Below are 22485 nucleotides of genomic sequence, written 5' to 3' on the forward strand. Positions count from 1 at the left end.
AATATTGAGTCAACAATCAACTAGAACCCACAGCAATGCCAAAACTTCAGAAAAAAAACGACAAACAAAATTAAGAGACCGATGACCAGGGCAAGGCCGCAGGAAATGCTACGGAGCCGAGGCGAATTGGCGCTACTGCAGGTGCAACCCCTCCTAGTAATCAAGACATTAGCCGCTTTCCGACCGGAGGAACCTTTTCACAGTTCCTAGAACTATTGGCTAAAGTACCCGGATGTCGGCGTGTTCGCACCGCAGGAACTAGGAACGATTTTAGTTCTAGGAACTCCATTTGGAGGAACTAATTTAGCTCCTACTTCAGAGTAGGGTCTAAACCAGCACTATAGGAACTACCCGTGACGTTAGTGTACGCTGATTGACCGAACGCATGCGGAACACCAGCACCCGCCATTTTTAAAACAGGTAGAATGTAAACACACAGATTATAGCCTATATTTACTCCATAAACTAACTATACAAACATGGAAAACAGTGATAGATGGGTCTCTAAACCTTTATGCTGAAGAGAAAATCCAACGCAACTTTGAGGGGACCAAGCCAAACATGATTATGTTTATCTGCCCAGCTAGCAACACTGGACATCAACCACACAGCATAGGCTAATAATTTTTTTAAATTCTACTTTCTATAACAGTTCTATCTAATAACACGTTAAACAGTACTGTTAGACAGATCGCTAACTAATAAACACAGAGAATGCGAGCATTGTTTGCTCTGGCGTTCTCAGCGCCGCCAAAATAAAGGTCTGTCGCGCCGTCAAAATAAAAGTCACCGTGCTTGCGTCACTCCCTTACCCCTCCTACCAGTTCCTATCGCCACTTGGCCAGTGCGAACGCAAACAGCAAAACTGAGTTTGGGCGAGAGTAGTTCTTAGAACTGTTTAGAAGTGGACAGTTCCTAGAACTAAGTTCCTGTAACTACTTGGTCGGAAAGCGGCTATTGACCCAGTTAAGGATGCACAACCTAGTCGTACCACAAAAAGTTAATCTGCAGCTACTTTACATAGTTATTTAAAAAATCTCAACATGGTAGACATATGGCGATGTTTAAACCCATCAGCTCGAGAATATTCTTTTTATTCATCAGTGCATAAATCCTATTCCAGAATTGATTTCTTTATTATAGATTCCAATCTGTTAAAAATGGTAAAATCCACTCAATACCATAACAGATTAATATCAGATCATGCCCCATTAACATTGGATCTAAATTTAAAGTCAGAAAAAGGGACCTATAATTGGAGATTTGATAACTCCTTACTGAATGATACTACATTTTGTGATTACATAATAGAAAAAAATTGGGTACTTTCTTTCTGAAAATGATATTGGTAATGTGACAGACTCAGTACTATGGGACTCAATGAAAGCAGTTGTTAGGGGCGATGTAATCTCATTTCAAATAAGGAAAAACAAAGAAGATAAAAAGAGATTAAATGAAATAGACAACCTAGTTACTGAATTAGAGAAATGTTACAAACTTAATTATTGTTCAACTACTTTAAAAAGAATTGTAGCATTAAGGAGTGAATATAACTCTATTCTTGCTAAAAAAAAATCACTAAACCGCTAAATCAGATTAAACAACGCCATTTCGAACTAGGTGAAAAACCTCATAAACAGCTAGCTCGACAGCTTAAGCAGTCCCAAGCATCAAGAACCATTCATAAGATTCGGACAGAGAGCGGAGAAATATTAACCGATCCCAAACGGATAAAAGAACACTTTACAGAATTTTATAAAGAGGTATATACATCCAAAGGAAATATAGATACTAATGATATCAATCATTTCTTATCTAAGATTAATCTTCCCCGATTAAGTGAAGAAGCTGTTAAAAGGTTAGATGAGGAAATTAAACGAAATCAGCGAAGTGGTTAATAACCTCTCTAATAATAAATGTGCAGGCCCAGATGGGTTTAGTGCAGAATATTATAAAAAGTTCTGGGGGATTCTTGCCCCGGTATTTCTCCGCATGATTAACCACTCGTTCTCCCAGTTGAAACTCCCCCCCACATTGTACAAGGCTAATATAGTTTTAATACCTAAACCCGGACGGGATAAAATGAAGATGTCCTCATATCGCCCAGTTTCTCTTATTCCAATAGAGGCAAAAATTATTAGTAATATATTAGCTAATAGATTGAAACGATATATATGTTCAATCATAAACCAGGATCAGACTGGATTTATGCCAAATCGGCACATACAGTCAAATCTGAGACGCCTTTATAATATAATATATACGAAGCATGTGACAAAAGCATGTTTGATCTCTTTAGACGCACAACGAGCATTTGACCAAATTGAATGGCCTTATATGTTAACTACTCTAAAAAGATTTGGGGCTAAATTTATTCAATGGATCGGAATTCTAAATGCTAAACCAGAAGCTTCGGTACTTACAAATTTGACACTGTCAGCCTCGTTTTCACTATACAGAGGAACACGTCAAGGCTGTCCCCTTTCCCCGTATTTATTCGCAATAGCCTTGGCAGAAAGTGTTAGACGGAATGTTGAAATCACCCCCATTTTAATAAATGATAGACCCCAATATATATCTTTATATGCAGATGACGTGCTTTTTTATATATCAAAGCCTGAAGTGTCCATTCCTCCTAGGGATGTTAACCGATGACCGTTTGACCGATGGTTGACCGTATCAACGTTAACCGATCAAAGTTGTCGGTAGTCGGTAAAAAAAAAAAAGTGATCTCTAAATTAGGCTATTATAGACAGTGGACTAAACGCTACTACAGTTAGCCATCTCATTCCAAGATCTTTTTGTGTGAAGTGAACAAATCCCTCACACTCAATTTTTCATAACTCGCCTGTTTGTACTTAATAAACCAATAAAAACATTTGGCGTGAGGTCACAGCGTTTGGGTTTGCGAAAAGTAAAGGCTACAGGCTAAAACACTCGAGGTGAGAGCCAGGGCAGACGACAGGATGAAGCGTGCAAAGAAAAGTAGTGTGTGGGACCATTTCACCAAAAAGAATGACACAGATGTAAGTTGCAACTTGTGTGATACAGTGCTTAAATACAGTAGTAGCACATCATCTATGATGTATCACCTGAAAACGCGACACCCACAAGCCTCTTCGGGTGAGAAAGGTAGCCAAAGCCAACCTACCGTGTCATCCATGCTAGCTGGTAGGAAATGTGACAAACAGCGCTCAGAGACTATTACCCAAAAGATATGCGGAATGATTGAAAAAGACATGCTGCCCCTTGACTTTGTAAGCGGTGAGGGCTTTCTAGAGCTTATGCAATTCCTTGAACCCAACTACACAGTCCCGTCTCAACAGACCATAACCACAGCACCTCGGCGCCGCGTTTGCGGGACTCATGTTTTGCGCTGTAGGGGATTTTAAAAAAGTGACGTGAGTGGAAGGGCGGCAGTGTGTGTGTGTGTGTGTGTGTGAGCGGGAGGCAGAGCGGCAGAGAGATGCGACAGAGTTGCGAAATTGCAGGCGCGGCTCGAAATGGCTGGTAATGTATACGGGGTGTGTAAATGTAGGTTATGCTCAACTGATGTATAATTATGTAAGTATATATATTTTATTTAATATATGTGTGTATATATGTACAATATGTATAAGCATGTATATATTAGTACTTTGCATTAAAGTAATTTTATTCATTCATTTTTGTTTATTTTACTTTCCTCATGCTTATATGTTCATATATTTACTATATTTGAGCAGTCTGTCACATTGTAGGACTTGTACTTATAGAATTTATCTACGTTTGAGGGCTGGGGGGAGGCTTTGTTTTTGACACTTATTGTAGAACATATGGTGATTTTAATGTTTCCCTGTTTATGAAAAGCTAAATAAATAATAAAAAAAATATATATAATATAATATAATATAATATAATATATATATTAGGGATGATTCGCAATATTTGAATAGTTAAATAGTCGAACTGCGTGCGAAATTCGAACATAAAATAGCTTTTTTGAATATCGTTATATTTTCGTTCAATTCCAATGTGTTCTACATAATTGACGTTGCGCCCACTGTCACAGATCGCACAGCAGGGTATTTTCCTGTCGGGGACACAAGGTAAATGGAAAATTAAGACTACTCAGGACCTCACAAGATTGTAACTTGTATACACAGCACTTGTTAAAGGGATACTCCACTTTTTTCGGAAATATGCTCATTTTACAACTCCCCCAGAGTTAAACAGTTGAGTTTTACCGTTTTAGAATCCATTCAGCCGAACTCCGGGTCTGACGGTACCACTTTTAGCATAGCTTAGCACAGATCAATGATTCAGACGAGTCCAGTAGCATTTCTTTCAAAATGACCAAAGAGTTTCAATATTTTTCCTATTTAAAACTTGACTCTTCTGTAGTTAAACCGTGTACTAAGATCGACGGAAAATGAAAAGTTGCGATTTTCTAAGCCTATATGGCTAGGAACTATACTCTCATTCCGGCGTAATAATCAAGGAACTGTGCGGCTGTACCATGAGTGCAGCAGGCGTAGTGATATGACGCAGCGCCTGAAAATAGGTCTAATAGGTTAGACAAACTTAGTCCCGGTCACGTTGGAAGAAGTTACCGAGCTGGGGACTATTTTCAGGCGCTGCGTCATATCATTACGCCTGCTGGACTCATGGTACAGCCGCACAGTTCCTTGATTATTACGCCGGAATGAGAGTATAGTTCCTAGCCATATAGGCTTAGAAAATCGCAACTTTTCATTTTCCGTCGATCTTAGTACACGGTTTAAAGGAGTCATAACCTGCAATTTTCACTTTTCCACGAGAATCAATGTATGTTATGATCGACTAACGATTATACACTGGCCGGGAAGCCGATATTTAAAAGTGAAGCGTTTGTTTACCTCAGGGTAAATAAACCAGCGCGCGTGCACGCGCACTCAAATACAAGATTTTGATTTCAGCTCCCTCTTGACGTCATGAGGTAGTAGGATATACCATATATGGACACCGCGGCAGGAAGCCCTGCTTCCCCTCTCCCCCTCATATTCAGTTCAGTCGAGAAAGATGGAGAAACCGAGTGCACACCGGACTTGCTCTGTGGTTGATTGCCATAAAAAACATGTAAATGTGTTTTATCTCCCAAAATCGGACGAAACTATCAGGGTCCAGTGGATGAAATTCATTTTTAATGACGCTGTCCCAACAACCCTTTCAACTAGCGTATTGTTATGTGTGTGCGCTTTATTGTATATTATATAACTATGACAACATATCATTGTATTGATTTTTTATAGAATACATAACGATACATAGATAAATAAAACAAACAGTCAAGTAATAATAAACATAAAGAAAAACAACACGTTACCTGTCTAAAGAAGAAAAATATTGAATGTCTAAATAACGTGAAACAAGGCAAAAACAGCACATGATAGTAAACGTCTCATCTCAATAACCACTGTAAGCTGATAAAATAAGTAGACTACATCTCCGTTAATGTAATCGACATTAAATAAAAGGTAAACCTATGTGGGAGAAAATAGCAACAAACGGTTTAGCTCGTTACCGATGTTAATGTATGTCTCAGTCAAAATGCCGAAGTTACCTGCGTGTCAACCCCACTCCTTCCTTCAACCAATCAACGCGCCCCTCATTTGCATTATTAAAATGAGCGTCCACGACAGCCAAAACATCGCATTGATCTCGCGAGACAATAATGCCTTCAGAAATAAGGGTAAAAGTAGGTCTGTGTTTATTTTTTTTCCACTTTTCTTTTTTAGAAGGGCCTGAAAGACTATAATACAGCAGTAGGTATCCAATGTAATACTAGGTTATGACTCCTTTAACTACAGAAGAGTCAAGTTTTAAATAGGAAAAATATTGAAACTCTTTGGTCATTTTGAAAGAAATGCTACTGGACTCGTCTGAATCAATGATCTGTGCTAAGCTATGCTAAAAGTGGTACCGTCAGACCCGGAGTTCGGCTAAATGGATTCTAAAACGGTAAAACTCATCTGTTTAACTCTGGGGGAGATGTAAAATGAGCTTATTTCCGAAAAAAGTGGAGTATCCCTTTAACACAAGGCATGGTACTGTGATGATTACGATAAATGAGAAAATGAAACACTGTTTGTGAAATAAACATTCTTTTAAAAATTTAATGTTTTAAATATGTAAAATAGGGCTAGGCATCAAACCCCTTTGTCAACAGTGAATGTGTGTGCTAAATCTCATTTTCAAAAAATTGATCCTCATTACCAAAATGGCATTTTCATTACCGCAACATGTATCTTTTTTACAAATTAAGTAATAATTAGATAATCATATTTTGTTTTAAAATGTATATACATATTATACAACACTACTTTTTTAAGGTCTGCTACATAACAAATGTGTAATGTTATCTTTTAGTGAAACAATGAAATAAAATAAACTGTAAATCATCACGTATGTTTCGGTAATGAGAGAAAATAAGGAATTTAATCTCTCCAGAGTTTTACATAGCTTTGAGCATGAGTAATAAGAGTCTACTTTAACAGTAGCCAAAAATACACATTTTTAACCATTTATTTAATGTAATGTCATGTTGCGGTAATGATAATTTTTTATGGACTTCATCTAAAAAATGTAAATAATTGATATTTTTTTTTTTAAATCTTCTAAAAATAATGGTTATAGTAAGTTCAGACCATAATCTTATATGTGCAAAAAGAAAATTGCCTTCAAGGGCATTTTAAAAATTCTGATGCTGGACACCTTCTAAATCTGTTGCGCTCGCGTCTCCTCCCAGAACATGTTGACATGCATATTTTTTTTAACAAAAATATGACATATGCCTAAGCGTTAGGCTATGAATAGTTACACTGATTGAAACTAATTTGTTTAGAAATTTGTTTAAAAAGTAGGCAGTTAAAGTTGTTTAAGGCAGGTTCGCATAAAATCATCATGACATGCATTTATTTTATGTTTTGATCTAACGAGCATCTGGTTTGGCGATGCAGAAACGGACTGTCCTGCTTATTTTTTTTCTTCTTCCAATTAGCCTACCATAGGCCTACTATGTAAAGAAAAAGAAAAAGAAAAAAGACGAGAACATGTTACTTGTTCAATTAATGAACAGTTTGTTTGATGACAAATCGCTAAAGATGAAATTGGCCTCCCTTTCTGTCATTGGTACATGGTACTTTTGCATCCATTAGTATTTTTTAAACGCAAAGTTGAACACCAAAATTAGAATTTGAACTGTACACACCAAATTATGCACAAAAAATAAACATTGACGTATTTTCAGATTTTTGTTTATGACTTTTTGCCCCTTTATTGGACATTTAAAATATTCACAAATTAATATGGAAAATGTTTGATTTTACTGGTTTTCTAAGGCCAAATTAGAACCCGGAAATTATATTTTTCCCGCAGTGCTGAATGAGAAGAGCCATGTCTCTGGAACCATACAGAGAGGTGATTTATAGGCTCATGATAATATATGTGTCTGAAAAAAAAACACAGAGAACAGCAGACTGTTACCTGGCAAGAAGGATACAGTTACAAAGAAAAAGCAAAAAAGACAACGACGTGTGCTAACAAAACCACTGGTTGAGCTACATGCTGAATACCAAGAGATTGGACACACGCCTCTGTCTTACAGACATTTTGCAAGGTACTGCCCTTTTTGGGTAACAGTGGCAAAACCCAGGGACCGCAACACGTGTGCGTGCTTTGACCATGAACATATGAGGCTTCTCATAGAAAAAATGAATCAGAAGAAGATGCTCGAGCTCCTGTCTGCGATCGTGTGTGACCTCAAGAACAAAAAATGTATGTACAGAGTATGTCCTCACTGCTGCTATAATGAAGTTGAAACACCTGAGGCAGAGGAAGTGATCCTCACCTATGAGCAGTGGAAGAATGAAGCTGTGTCTGTGGATGGAAAAACATCGACACACTTTGTAAAAGTGACAGACGTGCTCAATGCAAGATCTTAAAACCTTGTTCAATGTCACATTGGATAAACTACCCAGGCACCAGTTTAATTGTCGAATGGCATTTTTGGCAGAAATTCACATCCCTAACATAAATAAATATATATATATATATATATGAATTAAAAGAACATATACATACATACATACATATATATATATATATATATATATATATATATATATATATATATATATATATATATATATATATGTGTGTGTGTGTGTGTGTGTGTGTATGTATGTATATATATATACACAAATTATAATCAAAATAAGCCTACATATCAGTGAATGGATTAAAAAGACTTTGGGATTATATGATTAAGTTTTTTTGTAGCTTCGATATTCTTTTAACATTTAGCCCATTAATAATAATAACATTATTGTAACTTCATTAGAGTGCGGTCACGGTCACGAGGGGCTACAAATGAAAACAGACGCTTATTTGTCCTCACTATAGGCTATTGGTGTAGTCTATAGAAGTACAGTCATACTTCACAACTTTACTGGCATGATCAGGCATTTACTGTACAGACAAAATATATACTTTAAATAACATAATATACAGAAAGTTAATAAGGTAAAGAGATACAGGGAATTAAGAGGAAAACAAAGTATCTACAATGAATAAATGCAACCAATAATAACAATATAAAAATATATTACATAATAAAAAATAAACGACCAGTGAATGGATTTATTAGATTGGATAGATAAAAAATTTTTATAAGGCATATTCTTCTAACATTTATTGATAACAAACTTATCCACGACATATAATCACAATAAGTGACCACATTAAAACGAAGTGAAGTTAACATATCCAGAACGCACCTCGAGGTGATCGGTTCTGCACAGACTTTGCTAATCTCATACGAGTCTATTAGTTGCCAGAGAGCAAACAGCTGATTCACAACATAGGGAGCGAAATGAGACGCATCTTTGTTATTATTCGCGTGTGGATGCGCTTTACTCACACAACACTATGTTCATTACTGTTATAAGATGCATTACGATGTTAACTTTAAAAATAATTCATTTCAGTTCTCTTTATTATTGTCTGAACGTGTTGTATTGATCAAAACACGTTAAATGATTAAAAAAACACAAACCTTTCTTCAGCAGAATCACAGATGCAGGAGCGCGACGCAGCCTTATGACGTCATATTCCCACACCAAAATAAAAGTTCCGTTCACTCGAAATAGAAATTTACATAAAGAAAACACTTTGAAAGAAGTATAAGATAAAGGATTGATTCAAATGATAAATCGCAGATTCCCAAAGCTATCAGTACCAATGAGATTGTTTTTTTTGTTTTGTTTTTCAAAAGCCGCAGGCTTATATAAGTATAATTATACCAACCATACTACTATTTAATTTATTAACTAAAACTGAATCCTTATCATGATGAATATATCCATCTTATTCCGTCTCAGTTTCTCCACAGAATCAATAGCCTATATAAAATCCATTTTTTTTCTTTGTTTCGTTAAAGTGCATTATATTAAAATGACTGTGACTGTAAAGAAGTACACTCATGATGGGTTTAACATGATGGGTGGATGAAATCTGATTTATATTTCATTATTTCTAATAAAATTGGAGACATGGAATTAGTGCTGAAATGTGACTAAACATCTCTTAGGCTTTCACATTCACAAACAGTTTCTCGTTTCCTGGAAATTGTTTATAAGAAAAAAGAATATAATTCACTGATAAAAGTCATACCTATACAGTTTCTATTGGCAATAATATGATAGCACATTTTTGTTACTTAGTTTTAGCTGTAATTAGGCCTAATAATATTGAAAAAAACAGATATTCTTTTCATGTCCAATCGTAAATATATATTTTTTTAGGAGGTTTTTGTAGTGGAAAATCATGTATTATTTGCAAATATTAAGGAGAATACAAATAATAATCATATACATTGTCTTGTTCTTGTTTAACTGTATATGTTGCACAGGGCGTGCAGTAATAAATGAGGAGACGTACAGCGAGTACCGAACAACTAGAAACTTTTTATTAGCTAACGTGCAGCCGTCTTCACATGTCACATTGTTCAAGTGACCCTGCCAGCAACAATATTTGCGGTGGCGCCGTAAATCACTGTCGCAAATATTCAGTGCTTACGTGAATATTACATCTCCTTTCTTTTGAAAGAATAAAAAAACACATTAAGCCAATGCAGTATGCATACTCAAATCACTGAAACATTACCCTAGCATAAACACAGGGGTTGCTGTATTTCACAAAACATCTAAACACCTGTGACAAACAATACTTATGAACAAAACGTCCATTATTCTCAGACAGCCCATACCAGATCTTAGATTCCATTTCTCTCATAGGGGCAGCGATCCGCCTACACCCCAGACGAAATACCAATCACAAATCAAGGATTGCTCTAGGTCGCACTGCCCGACCCGATCTGGTATGGTATTGTATGGGCTGGATCTCTCTGTCATTTGAATGCTGTGCTGGTACTTCAGTGTGTACCTGAAGCATTGATGAGGCAGTGCTGTTTTGCTCTTCCTCGATGTTTGCAGGAACGCGGGTATTTTCCACAGGCTCTTCTTTTGTGCTGAGAAGATGACGACGGTTTCTGCGATACACCCGACCATCTGAAGTGCAAACATGATAGGATCTTTGTGTGTCGGCAGGTCGTACAACGACAGCTGGTTTCCAAAGACCGTGCTCTTGAATTCGAACACGTTGTCCAGTGTGAAGCTGGGACAGTGGACGAGTCGAGCGATCGTAATACTTTTTCTGATGCTGCTGCTGCTTTACTCTTTTAGAGCGTGCCTCTGTGAGACTGACAATTTCGGGTAGGAGCTGCTTGATGGTGGTTGGCAGTATGGATCGCAGTCTGCGACTCATGAGAAGCTGGGCAGGTGACTTATAGTTGTCAACAGGTGTATTCCTATACTCTAGCAAACTGAGATGGGGATCTTTCCTGTCCATCTTGGCTTTTGTCAAGATCGATTTTGCGATCTGCACAGTCTTCTCAGCCAAACCATTGCTCTGGGGGTAATGGGGGCTCGTGGTGGTGTGCATGAAACCCCATGACTTTGCAAAGTCTTCAAACTCCTTGCCCCGATATTGTGGACCGTTATCGGATACAACTTTCTCTGGGATGCCATGTCTTGCAAAGATGACTTTGAGTTTGCTGATGACAGTGGCAGCTGTGGTGGTGTTGAGTTTATCCAATTCAAAGAAGCGGCTATGGTAGTCTACCGTAACCATGTATTCTTCGCTGTTCCAGGTAAAGAGGTCTGAAGCTATCACCTGCCATGGTCTGGTTGGAATTTCGTGAGGAATCATGGGCTCCTTGGTGTTTGAACAGCGTTGCTCCAGGCAGGTGTCGCATCTTTCGACCATGCGTTCTATTTCTTTACACATTCCTGGCCAGAATAACACATCTCGTGCTCTTTGCTTCGACTTCTCTATGCCCATGTGACCGACGTGAATGCGTGTGAGCATATCTTCTCTGAGTGATGAGGGTATGACTATCTTCTCACCTTTGAGAATGATTCCGTTGGTCAATGACAGTTCGTCTCGGAAATTCCAGAAGTCGCTGATGTCTGCAGGGCATTTTCTCCTCTCTCCAGGCCATCCATCCAGAATCACCTGCCTGAGCTGGACAAGCTGGCTGTCTAACTCAGTCTCAGCACGGATCTGTTGCAGCCTTGCGTCACTGACAGGTAAGCTTTTGTATACCATGTGGACCTGCATGTCCATTCCTTCACTGAGATTGTCGTTCCCTGCCTCTATGAACTTTCTAGAGAGGGTGTCTGCCACAGGAATCTCCTTTCCTGGCCGGTGTGTGATAGTGATATCATATTTCTGGAGTTGCAGGATCATTCTTTGAAGTCGTGGCGGAGCTGCGGCTAGTGGTTTTTTCATCACTGCTTCAAGCGGCTTGTGATCAGACTCCACTATGACTTTCCGGCCATATACGTACTGATGAAAACGCTTGCAGCCGAATAAAACCGCGTAGAGCTCCTTCTCTATTTGAGCATAGCTAACTTCACATTCAGTCAGTGATCTTGAGGCATAGCTGAGCGGCTTCCCGTCCTGCAGCAGGACTGCACCGAGGCCATATTTCGATGCATCCACTTGAAGGTGCAGTTCTTTCTGTGGGTCATAGTATGCAAGTACAGGACCGGGTTCCTTAGTAATGAGATCTTTCATTTTTTGGAATGCGGCGTCGTGCTGGGAATCCCATATGAACTCGCTGGACTGTTTGAGCAGCTGACGAAGTGGTGCATTGATGTCTGATAAGCAGGGTGCAAATTTGGACAGGTAATTTACCATTCCCAGGACTGTTTCGAGCTCCGCCTTGCTCTTTGGTGGCTCCATGTGCTTGATCGCTGAGACTTTTTCAGGGTCTGGCCTGACTCCTTCAGCGGATAAGCAGTGACCGAAGTAGCGAACCTCAGAGGCACTCACAATGCTTTTCTCATGGTTGAGCTTCACACCTTTCTCACGGGACCTTTGCAGCACTGCATGCAAGTTGTCGTCATGTTCCTTTTTGGTTCGACCGTAAACCAGGATATCATCGACGATTGCAACGACACCATTTAGACCTTCATATGTCTCATCGATTTTGCGTTGAAATTCATCCTGAGCTGAAATGATACCAAATGGAAGGCGACGAAATCTGTATCGCCCTAGTACAGTGTTGAATGTCGTTAGCTTGGACGATTCTTCTGTTAGCTTTATTGCCCAGTACCCTGAACGGGCATCTAAAACACTGAAGTATTTTGCACCCGTTAGCTTGGGCGTGATGTCCTCTATCGTTGGCAAGGGGTAGTGTGGACGCTTGATAGCTTTGTTGAGGTCGCGGGGATCCAAACAGATTCTGAGTTTGCCAGTTCGCGGTTTCTCCACGACCACAAGTGCGTTCACCCAGTCTGTAGGCTCTGTTACCTTGACTATGACTCCTTGTTTTTCCATATTTTGCAGCTCTTCTTTCAGTCTGCCACGTAGAGCCAGTGGTATCCTTCTCGGTGGATAAACAACTGGAGTTGCATCGGGTTTTAGATGGATTGTGCACTCCCCTGGAAATAATCCAATGCCATCGAATACATCAGCATATTCCTCCATGATGGACTTTTCCTCTCTAAGTGCGTTCACTGAGAGCACTAGCTTGATTAAATCCAGGTCCAGGCATGCTTTTAGACCTAACACAGGCGGTGCTTGAGTGTCGACTATGTAGAAGCTCATCAGTGTTTCTTTGTCTTTGTATCTGCACATCAACACACATGTACCTTTTACTGTGAGCATTTGACCACCATATCCAGTGAGGCTGTGCTTAGTCGGTGTGAGCTTGCACTGATCTTTTAGCGTATTAAATGTGTGCAGTGGAATGACATTCACCTGTGCTCCGGTGTCCAACTTGAAACTAACTTCCGTTTTTTCTTCACCCAGCAGTATGTCTGCAAATGCTTGTTCTGTGTCACATGACTTTTGTAAGACTGCATCCACGAAAAATTCTTCATTTAGGTCTTCTTCATCATGAGAAACATCTTTGCTCACTGTATGGACATTCTTTTTGTAAAATGAACGACACACTTTGGCGAAGTGGTTGGATTTCCCGCATTTGCCACATTGTTTACCTTTTGCCGGGCATTTTCCAGAAGGACCGTGAGCCTGGTTGCCACAGTAACCGCAATTTCTGCCGCGCTCCGTGACGTCATTGTTGCTTCGATGAAAGGCTTTCATTCCAGATTTTACTGTTCGCTTATGTGACTCTTTCTGCGAGATGACTGCGTGCACGGTTTGATCACGGGGGTTGTATGTGCTGCTTGCAAACGTTTTGAGCTGAGCCTGTGCAACTTCGTGTGATCTAGCAATATCCATGGCCTTGTCTAACGTTAACTCCGAGCCGACGCTCAACAGTTTTTCTCGCACTCGCGGAGAGTGAATGCCAAACACAATGCGATCTCTAACCATTTCCTCGCTGTCTGCATAAGCACAGTCTTTCACTAATAGTCTTAGTTCAGTCATAAATTGCTCAAAACTTTCGTTGGCTCCTTGAATTCTCTCATGAAATTTATATCTGGCGAATATTGTGTTTGTTTTGGGCATCACATATGCTTCGTACTTGTCATAATATGTTTTCAGTACCTTTGCTTCATCTGTTGTCAGCGCCCAGGTGTTGAATATATCTCTTCCTTTCTCTCCTATCCACAGGAGCAAGTAACTGCACTTTTCATCTTCACCTCGTTTCTTTAACGGACCCGCGAACATGAGCTCTGCATGTTGCCTGAACTTACGCCATGCATCTGGTAAGTTGGACGATTCCCAGTCCATGTGCGGAGATGGTACTGCTGCAAAATCCATTTTTAGTTACTTTTCTTCTGACACCATGTCTTGTTCTTGTTTAACTGTATATGTTGCACAGGGCGTGCAGTAATAAATGAGGAGACGTACAGCGAGTACCGAACAACTAGAAACTTTTTATTAGCTAACGTGCAGCCGTCTTCACATGTCACATTGTTCAAGTGACCCTGCCAGCAACAATATTTGCGGTGGCGCCGTAAATCACTGTCGCAAATATTCAGTGCTTACGTGAATATTACATACATATTAATGTAAAATTATACATAAATCAAAATTTATCAAGACCCAACTCCTTTCGAAACTATGTGAACTGGAGGTCAATGTTATTTTCTTTAGATTTATGTAAAATAAGAATGAGGGAGTCACATGGCTCTGGGGAAGACGACTGGTTGATCGATTTTCTCCGACCACCCTTACACCAAAAGTTAGAACACCCCTGTGAATTTAATTAAATCCAATCGAAACGATTCTGACCTGATTGCCACGGCGGACATGTTAGTTGAGGAATAAATATTGACCGTGTCAGGACTTTTTTCCACATAATTTAAAAGCCATGTAACTTGTAAGCCTGACTTTTGCGGGAATACATTTGTTTAGTCAGTATCATGTTCCTTTCATATCCCGTATAGTCTTCGATGGGACAAGGTCATTGTTATGTTATTTATTTTTCCCTCTGTTATTTTGTGTTCTGTGGGATTTGAGCATGATTTCCCTGGTTATGCCCAGAGATCGTTGGATTATGGGCCTGAGTCGTTTGGGGACAGGGCTCGTGCCAGAAGGAGAGGGGTGGTAACTCACTATTTGCTCCCTTTATGGTCAACTTTAAAGGTGATCTAAGTAACTTTTTTACCTTAACTGAACAGCTTCGGAGTCATTGGAATGGTTATATTACTTATTTCGGGTTGAATGGTGGTCGTTTCGCACCCCCCTGGTGCCCATGAGCGGAAAATACGCACTTGCAACTTTGAGCCGGCGGGCCGCCGCGTCAGGAAGTATCGGTTGATATCAGGTCTCGCGATGTAAACAATTGCTTTACGGCCAAAAGAAATCTGCTAAAATGCTGTCATTATTGCGCTCCCTCACGCTGTTTGAACCCGAATGAAGAAGATGTTTTAAAGAATGTCCCATCTGCTTTGATGTCGTTGATCTACTAGCCTCTGGTGTCTGAGAATCGCCAACAAGTTTTTACAACAGTGTTGTCAAATATCTATTCCGAAGCTGTGGGGGGAGCTCTAGAGAGAAACCTGCGAGCAAAAAGCGAGAATACAGCGAAGAAATCCCGAAACTACTGAGCCCCGCTTTAATGAACATCTATACTCCAAAATGTATGTGCAATATTGTACATCCCAATTAATGCTGATTTGAAGCAAATTTAGATAGGTTCATATTTTCTATGAGTGATTACAATTCATCTAAAGCCCTCGAACGGGCCTCCAGTGCAGCTTAGTTGATGTACGGAGGGAAATGAACTCTGGAGCCAGAGATTACACATTTTATTCAACAAGACGTAAATCATATTCTCGCCTAGATATGTTTGTAACAAACTTGAAACCATTTGTTTGTTTTGTTTATTTAAATTCCAACAATCAAAAACATGTCTAATCAATCAAATGTTATAATTGATTATGGATTAGATAAACACATTTTTATAAATTTGATCATTAATAATTTATTAAAATGTATAAGAATAATAGAGTCCTATGAAATGTATCATTTTCATGATTTTTAAAATTTATTTTATGATTTAAAGGTATAGCGGAGGATCTTTCCAAATTTTAGATAAGACCCGCCCTCTCCACTTTTTGAAAAGTTTGATTGATTCACCAGAATGATTGACAATTAGGAGGACCAATAGTTTAGACTACCCACCAGGAAGTAAAACATCCTCCGCTATACCTTTAATACAAACATATTATAAAAAATGGTGGTAATCAAATGAAAGCATAAACCTAACATTGTAATTAATGCTCTTTAAGCGTTGGATATGGTCATGTGTTCACGTCCTCATATTGTGATACGGCCAGTCTGGAGGGATGAGTTTATGATGTGTGTGAGTGCTGGTAGAAGTGTGGGAGAGAGATGGCTTGTAGAAGGTGTGAGGAGATGGGGTCTAGAGGGCAGGTGGTAGGATGACTGGAGTGGAGAAGTTTAGATACTTCTTCATCGGTTAGCGGAGAGAAGGAGGAGAGAGGGTTATTGGCTATGGAAGGGGTCAGTCTGGGTTCCTGTGTGTGTGGAGCTGGAAACTGACTGCTGATAGATGTTGTTTTGTTGGTGAAGAAGTTAGCAAAACCGTCAGCAGTTAAAGAGGAGGCGGGTGGAGGTGGAGGTGGAGGTGGTGGTGGAGGTGGACAGAGGAGAGAGTTGAATGTCTTGAAGAGTGATCGTGTGTTGGAGCTGTTGATCTTGTTGTGGAAGTAGGAAGATTTTGCAGCATGAACATCAACAGAGAAGGAAGACAGGAGAGATTTATACATACTCAGGTCATATGTGTCTTTTGATTTGTGCCATTTCCTCTCTGCTGCCCTGAGTTTGGTCCGATGTTCACAAAGAACCTCAGATAACCAGGGGTAGCGCGTGCAGGCCTGGAGGAGAGAGGGCAGATATTGTCTAGAGAAGAAGTAAGAGTGGAGCATAAGGTATATGTTGCGGATACCTCGGATATAAGGTATCTGTTGCAGATACATTCACATCCAAAGATGAGAATTGTGAGGGTGAGGGAAGAGATGACGACACAGCAGAGGAAAAATGGGCGGGAGAAAGTCGTCTGAAAGTGACTGGTGGGGTAGTTGGTGGTGCACGGGTAGGAAGTTGTAGACTGAAAGTAATGAGGGAATGATCTGAAACATGGAGAGGTCTCACCAGAATGTTGTCTGTGATGCAGTTGCGTGTGTAAACCAGGTCCAGTTGGTTGCCTGATTTGTGAGTACCTGTTAGCAACAGCTACAGCTAAGCACAAAGTTTTATTTATGGCTAATAGAAGTGTCATCCAAAAATGCTGAAATAGTTACTATTTCTTTCTGTTTGAGGATGTATCGTAACAAGATGCTGTACCTGTTTGTGGATACATCCTGACAAGATGTGACTTCACTGGAGCATCATAGCCCAACCATTTCTCGGGGAAGGGATGATCTTCTGTGGATCTGCCAATAATGAAGTGGAAATTAGGTTAGGTTAGGTAGTTTTATTTCATACCCATAGGTAAATTTGTTATGCAGTAAAAAAGAATTCAGTTGTCCACACATAATAGACATAACAACATACAACTAATACACATACAAATTTACAAGTAAGCTTCATGACAAACTGCACCGCAACACATAAATCTTTGCTATCCATATTAATTTACAAATCCTAAAACTTCTCTCGTACTAATATTATTTAAAACTTCAATTGCGGCTGGGACAAAAGTATTCCTGTACCGTCTTGTTTTCCATCTTGAGGCTGCAAACCGGCGACCAGACGGAAGTAACTTAAAATCAATACGTAAGGGATGCGACAGATCACTCAAGACAGTACTTGCTTTCCGATACAGCTGTTTTTTATAAATACATCCTAAATTCCTTTGATTTACACCTATTATTCTACTCGCCCACCTTACAATTTGGTTTAAAGAGTTTTTGTTCTTTACTGACAGGCTTCCATACCACACCCCAATGGAGAATGACAGAACTGATTCAATAAAAGCAGAATAAAATAATGTCAACATGCGTCTATCAATATGAAATTTTGCAAGTTTCCTAAGGCAACTCAAACGTTGGTGACCCTTTTTACATACCATTTCGCTATTCAGCTCGAATGACAATTTAGAATCTATAACTATACCAAGATATTTAAAATTCTCTACCTGATCCACAGCCTCCCCTTTAATAATCGTAGTGACATGATTAACAGGGCGTGTTCTAAAATCAATAATCATATCCTTCGTTTTAGTAATATTTAATTTTAGATAGGAATCATCGCACCAGGTTACAAAATCCTCTACAACTGGACCATGGCCAGACTCATCCCCCTGTAGCAGGCTCACTATCACTGTATCGTCAGCAAACTTGATAAATATCCTATTTTCGTGTGAGCTTTGACACATGTTGGTGTATAGAATGTATAATAAGGGCGAAAGAACACAGCCTTGTGGAGATCCTTTGGATAAACTTAGTACATCAGAAAAGCTACCATTTACTTTTACCCTCTGCGTTCTATTGGTTAAAAAGTCTAGTAACCATCCCACTAAATTGTGGTTCAACTTAAAATATTCTAACAGTCTCCTAGCTAATATGTGGGGTTGAATAGTGTTAAAAGCAGACGCGAAGTCAATGAACAACAATCTTGCGTGAGTATTTTTCCCCTCTAGATGCTTAGTCAGTATATTTAATAACATAAGTGAAGCATCCTCAACACTTCTATTTGCTCTGTATGCAAATTGCAAAGGATCGAGGACTTGTCCAGTCTTACTTAAAAGCTCAGATTTTACTAATTTCTCGAATGATTTCATCACTAAAGAGGTGAGGGCAACTGGTCTCAGGTCATTTAACACTTTAGGCTTGTTACATTTGGGAACAGGAATAATAATAGACTTTTTCCACAGGTTAGGTACTTTTTGTACCCGTAGTGACCAATTAAAAATATCAGAAAATATTGAAGTTAGTTGCTTCGCACAGTGCTTTAAAATTCTCCCACCTATATGGTCTGGACCCGGACTCTTGTTCTCCTTAGTGGAGAGAAAAATTTTCTCCACTGCTGCCTGTTCTAAGACCATATGGGAATCATCATTACACAGGCATCTTAGTTCTTCTACCTCATTTTTAAAATCAAAACTCTCAAACCTAGAATAAAACATATTAAGAGCATTTGAAAAGTAATCATTTGATCTAAAACCGTCAATACACACAGTACTCTTATTTACATTATGCTGTATACCCGCAATTGTCTTCATACCCGACCAAGCTGAACCTAAGTTATTATCTGCCAAGTTTTTTTCTAACTTAACTTTATATGCTTGTTTAGCTTTAAAGATCTCTGTTCTAACCTCCTTCCTCGCTGTTGCCCTCTCTAATCTATCCCCCTGCCTATAGCCTAATTGCTTGTTCCGCAAACTTGATTTGACTGATTTTGTCATCCATGGTTTAGTATTAGAGAAAACCTTAAATTTACGTGTAGGCACAATCATATCCTCACAAAAGGTTATGTATGAACAAACGACATCAGTCAGTTCATCAATATGTTCACAAGAGTCTTTGAAGACCTCCCAATCTGTACAATCAAAGCACCCTTGTAAACGGGCGGTAGAGTCATCTGACCACATTTTAACTTCTCTTGTATGGGGTTGTTCTCTCTTGAATAATGGTCTATAAATAGGAAGGAGCTGTACACAATTATGATCAGCAGATCCCAGGGCTGACAAAGGTACAGACTTATAAGCCCCCTTTATATTCCCATAACAGAGATCCAGCGTCTTATATTGTCTTGTTGGGCACGTGATGTACTGGTAAAAATTTGGCAAGGACTCTTTAAGTGACATATGATTAAAATCTCCCAAAATAAAATTCGGTGCCTCTGGTGAAATGTTTTGAAGTCCTTGAACAACATCAGATACAGTGTTCGATGCAATGACGTTGTTTGCTTTGGGGTGAATGTACACAACAGTTATAAAAATTTGTGGAAATTCTCGTGGCAGATAAAATGGACGAAGAGATACCGACAATAACTCCATATCGGGTGTACAAATGTTCTCCCTAACAGTCACAGAAGTACAATAGCGTTTGTTGACATAAAGGCATACACCCCCACCACGGGATTTACCTGTAATTTCTGCGTTCCTGTCTGTGCGAAATGGAATGCCGAAACCATCAACACTCAAGCCGTTGTCCAAATCCTGCTCAGTTAGCCAGGATTCTGTGAATGCCATTGCACAGCTGTTTCTGTAATCCTGCAGGAAACGAACATTTCCTTGCAACTCAACGTGTTTGTTCCGTAGTGACTGTACGTTTCCCACGATCAATGACGGCAGAGCGATACGTGTCAGCTGTTTACTCCGTAGTCGCTGACGAACACCTCCCCTTTTCCCTCGCTTTCTTTTCTTAACTTTCCCAGCATCATCTCCCGGTGCAGAATTACAATTCTCCCTCCGAAGTATGCCGCCTGGAAGTTTAGAAAGTGGGTACTGACCGCTGAGTAGACTCTGTGAGTTCCAAGCCAATAGTTGATCCCTGGTGTACTGAATCCTCGGAGCCGGCACCATAGTTCCATAGCAAACGAGATTCAGGTCAAACAAAATCCAACAAACGATTAAAATGATCAGCTCCATCTGACCCAATGGATAGTTTGTGTTAAGCACACTTTGTCATGAGAAAAAAAAAAAAACTAAACATAAAACATGCACATAGACTCTTCAAAACAACAAAATAGGACGCCGAGTTTTTCCTTCTGCTGGTCGCCGCGTGCGCATGCGCCCTCTATAGTGTAAAGGATCTAGGAAATAGGAAATGTATGGAAATTTTGTCAGTTTCTTTAGGTTTAAGACTTTTGACCAAAGCCGATGAGCTTAATCACCATTCGGAGGTGTGTGCAGATCATAGATGGACGACGCACCTTCATTCTCCATTGTCCCAATATGGCGCTGATATCTTGCGCTGATTCGGGAGCTGAGTCTGCGCAGTAGTGAACACTGGACCCGAGTCTGCTCAGTAGTGAACGCTGGAACCAAATCTGCGCTGTAGTGAACACTGGACAGAGTCTGCGCAGTAGTGAACGCTGGACCCGAGTCTGCTCAGTAGTGAACGCTGGAACCAAATCTGCGCTGTAGTGAACACTGGACAGAGTCTGCGCAGTAGTGAACGCTGGAACCGAGTCTGCTCAGTGGTGAACACTGGACCTGAATCTGCGCAGTAGTGAACGTGGGACCCGAATCTGCGCTGTAGTGAACGCTGGAACTGAATCTGCGCAGTTGTGAATGCTGGACCCGAATCTGCGCAGTAGTGAACGCTGGAACCGAGTCTGCTCAGTAGTGAACACTGGACCTGAGTCTGCACAGTAGTGAACGTGGGACCCGAATCTGCGCTGTAGTGAACGCTGGAACTGAATCTGCGCAGTTGTGAATGCTTGACCCGAGTCTGCGCAGTAGTGAACGCTGGACCCAAGTCTGCTCAGTAGTGAACACTGGACACGAGTCTGCGCAGTAGTGAACACTGGAACCAAGTCTGCACAGTAGTGAACGCTGGACCGAGTCTGCACAGTAGTGAACGCTGGATCTGAATCTGCGCAGTTGTGAATGCTCGGTAAAAGAGCATGGCTATCATGAAGTTATTCGTTCTCTCATTCAGGACATTGCAACTCTTGAGAAAAGTGGTGTGTATGTTGAACGATTAGCAGAAAGTGTTAATGGAGGGTATAGTACCAGCTGAATTGTCACTGTGCCTTAAGGATTTGATTGCCAAAAAATATATTTCTTTGGAGTCTTTGAACAGGGCTATTAGGCAGTTCCCTTACACATTTTCTGATAAAGCTGACAAACCACAGATCATTCCAAAAACTTCCTTCTCTAGGGGAACTACAGGGGGAAATGGCCATGAAAATTGGTCTTTACTGAGGCTGCTTCCATTGATGATAGGTAGGCTACAATATCCCTGAAGGAGACCAATCATGGGAGATACTGATGCTTCTTAAAGATACAATGGAGTTGGTAATGTCAGCACACTTTACGGAAGAGTTAATCCACTTCTTGGACAGCAAAATCTCAGAACATCGTGAGTTACTGCAGAAAACTTTTCCAAACTACAGACTTCGTCCCAAACATCATTTCGTTGAACACTATCCTCAAATGACACAAATCTTTGGCCCTCTAGTTAGTAGATGTGTGGACGATGAGGTTTGAAGGGAAGCACACATTTTTCAAGAAAGTTGTGCATGACACATGCAATTTCAAGAATATAGCACATACCTTGGCTGTAAGACACCAGAAAATGATGGCCTTCCACTTGGATTCCTCAACATTCTTCAAGCCTCCTTTGCAAATTGATAAAGTGAGATCAGTTATGGTCACATCCTTCCCTGAGAATATTCAGAGTTCACTGCATCAGCAAAGTGGCAAGCAATCTTCAGTGCTGGTTGCATCCTCTGCATGTGTTCATGGTGTCAAATACTGTGCAGATATGATCGTCTCCGTTGGTAATTGCTCAG

At 39.9% G+C, this 22485-nt stretch overlaps 1 protein-coding gene across 2 annotated transcripts in view; it reads right to left on the reverse strand.

The window, feature by feature from the left end:
- Positions 1-22485, reverse strand: part of LOC311289551 (uncharacterized protein) — a 60865-nt gene that overhangs the window by 12747 nt on the left and 25633 nt on the right. The window contains exon 1 of one of the 2 annotated variants that reach the window (XM_084407649.1): positions 9074-9138. The exons of the other annotated variant lie outside the window; for it this stretch is intronic. The gene's annotated coding sequence lies outside the window, so the exon portion shown is untranslated. Of the gene's footprint in view, positions 1-9073; positions 9139-22485 lie in introns of those variants that run through there. 2 annotated transcript variants of the gene reach the window in all.

The sequence above is a fragment of the Rutilus rutilus genome (assembly GCF_951802725.1).
Source record: "Rutilus rutilus genome assembly, chromosome: 4".
NCBI classification, from domain to species: Eukaryota; Metazoa; Chordata; class Actinopteri; order Cypriniformes; family Leuciscidae; genus Rutilus; species Rutilus rutilus.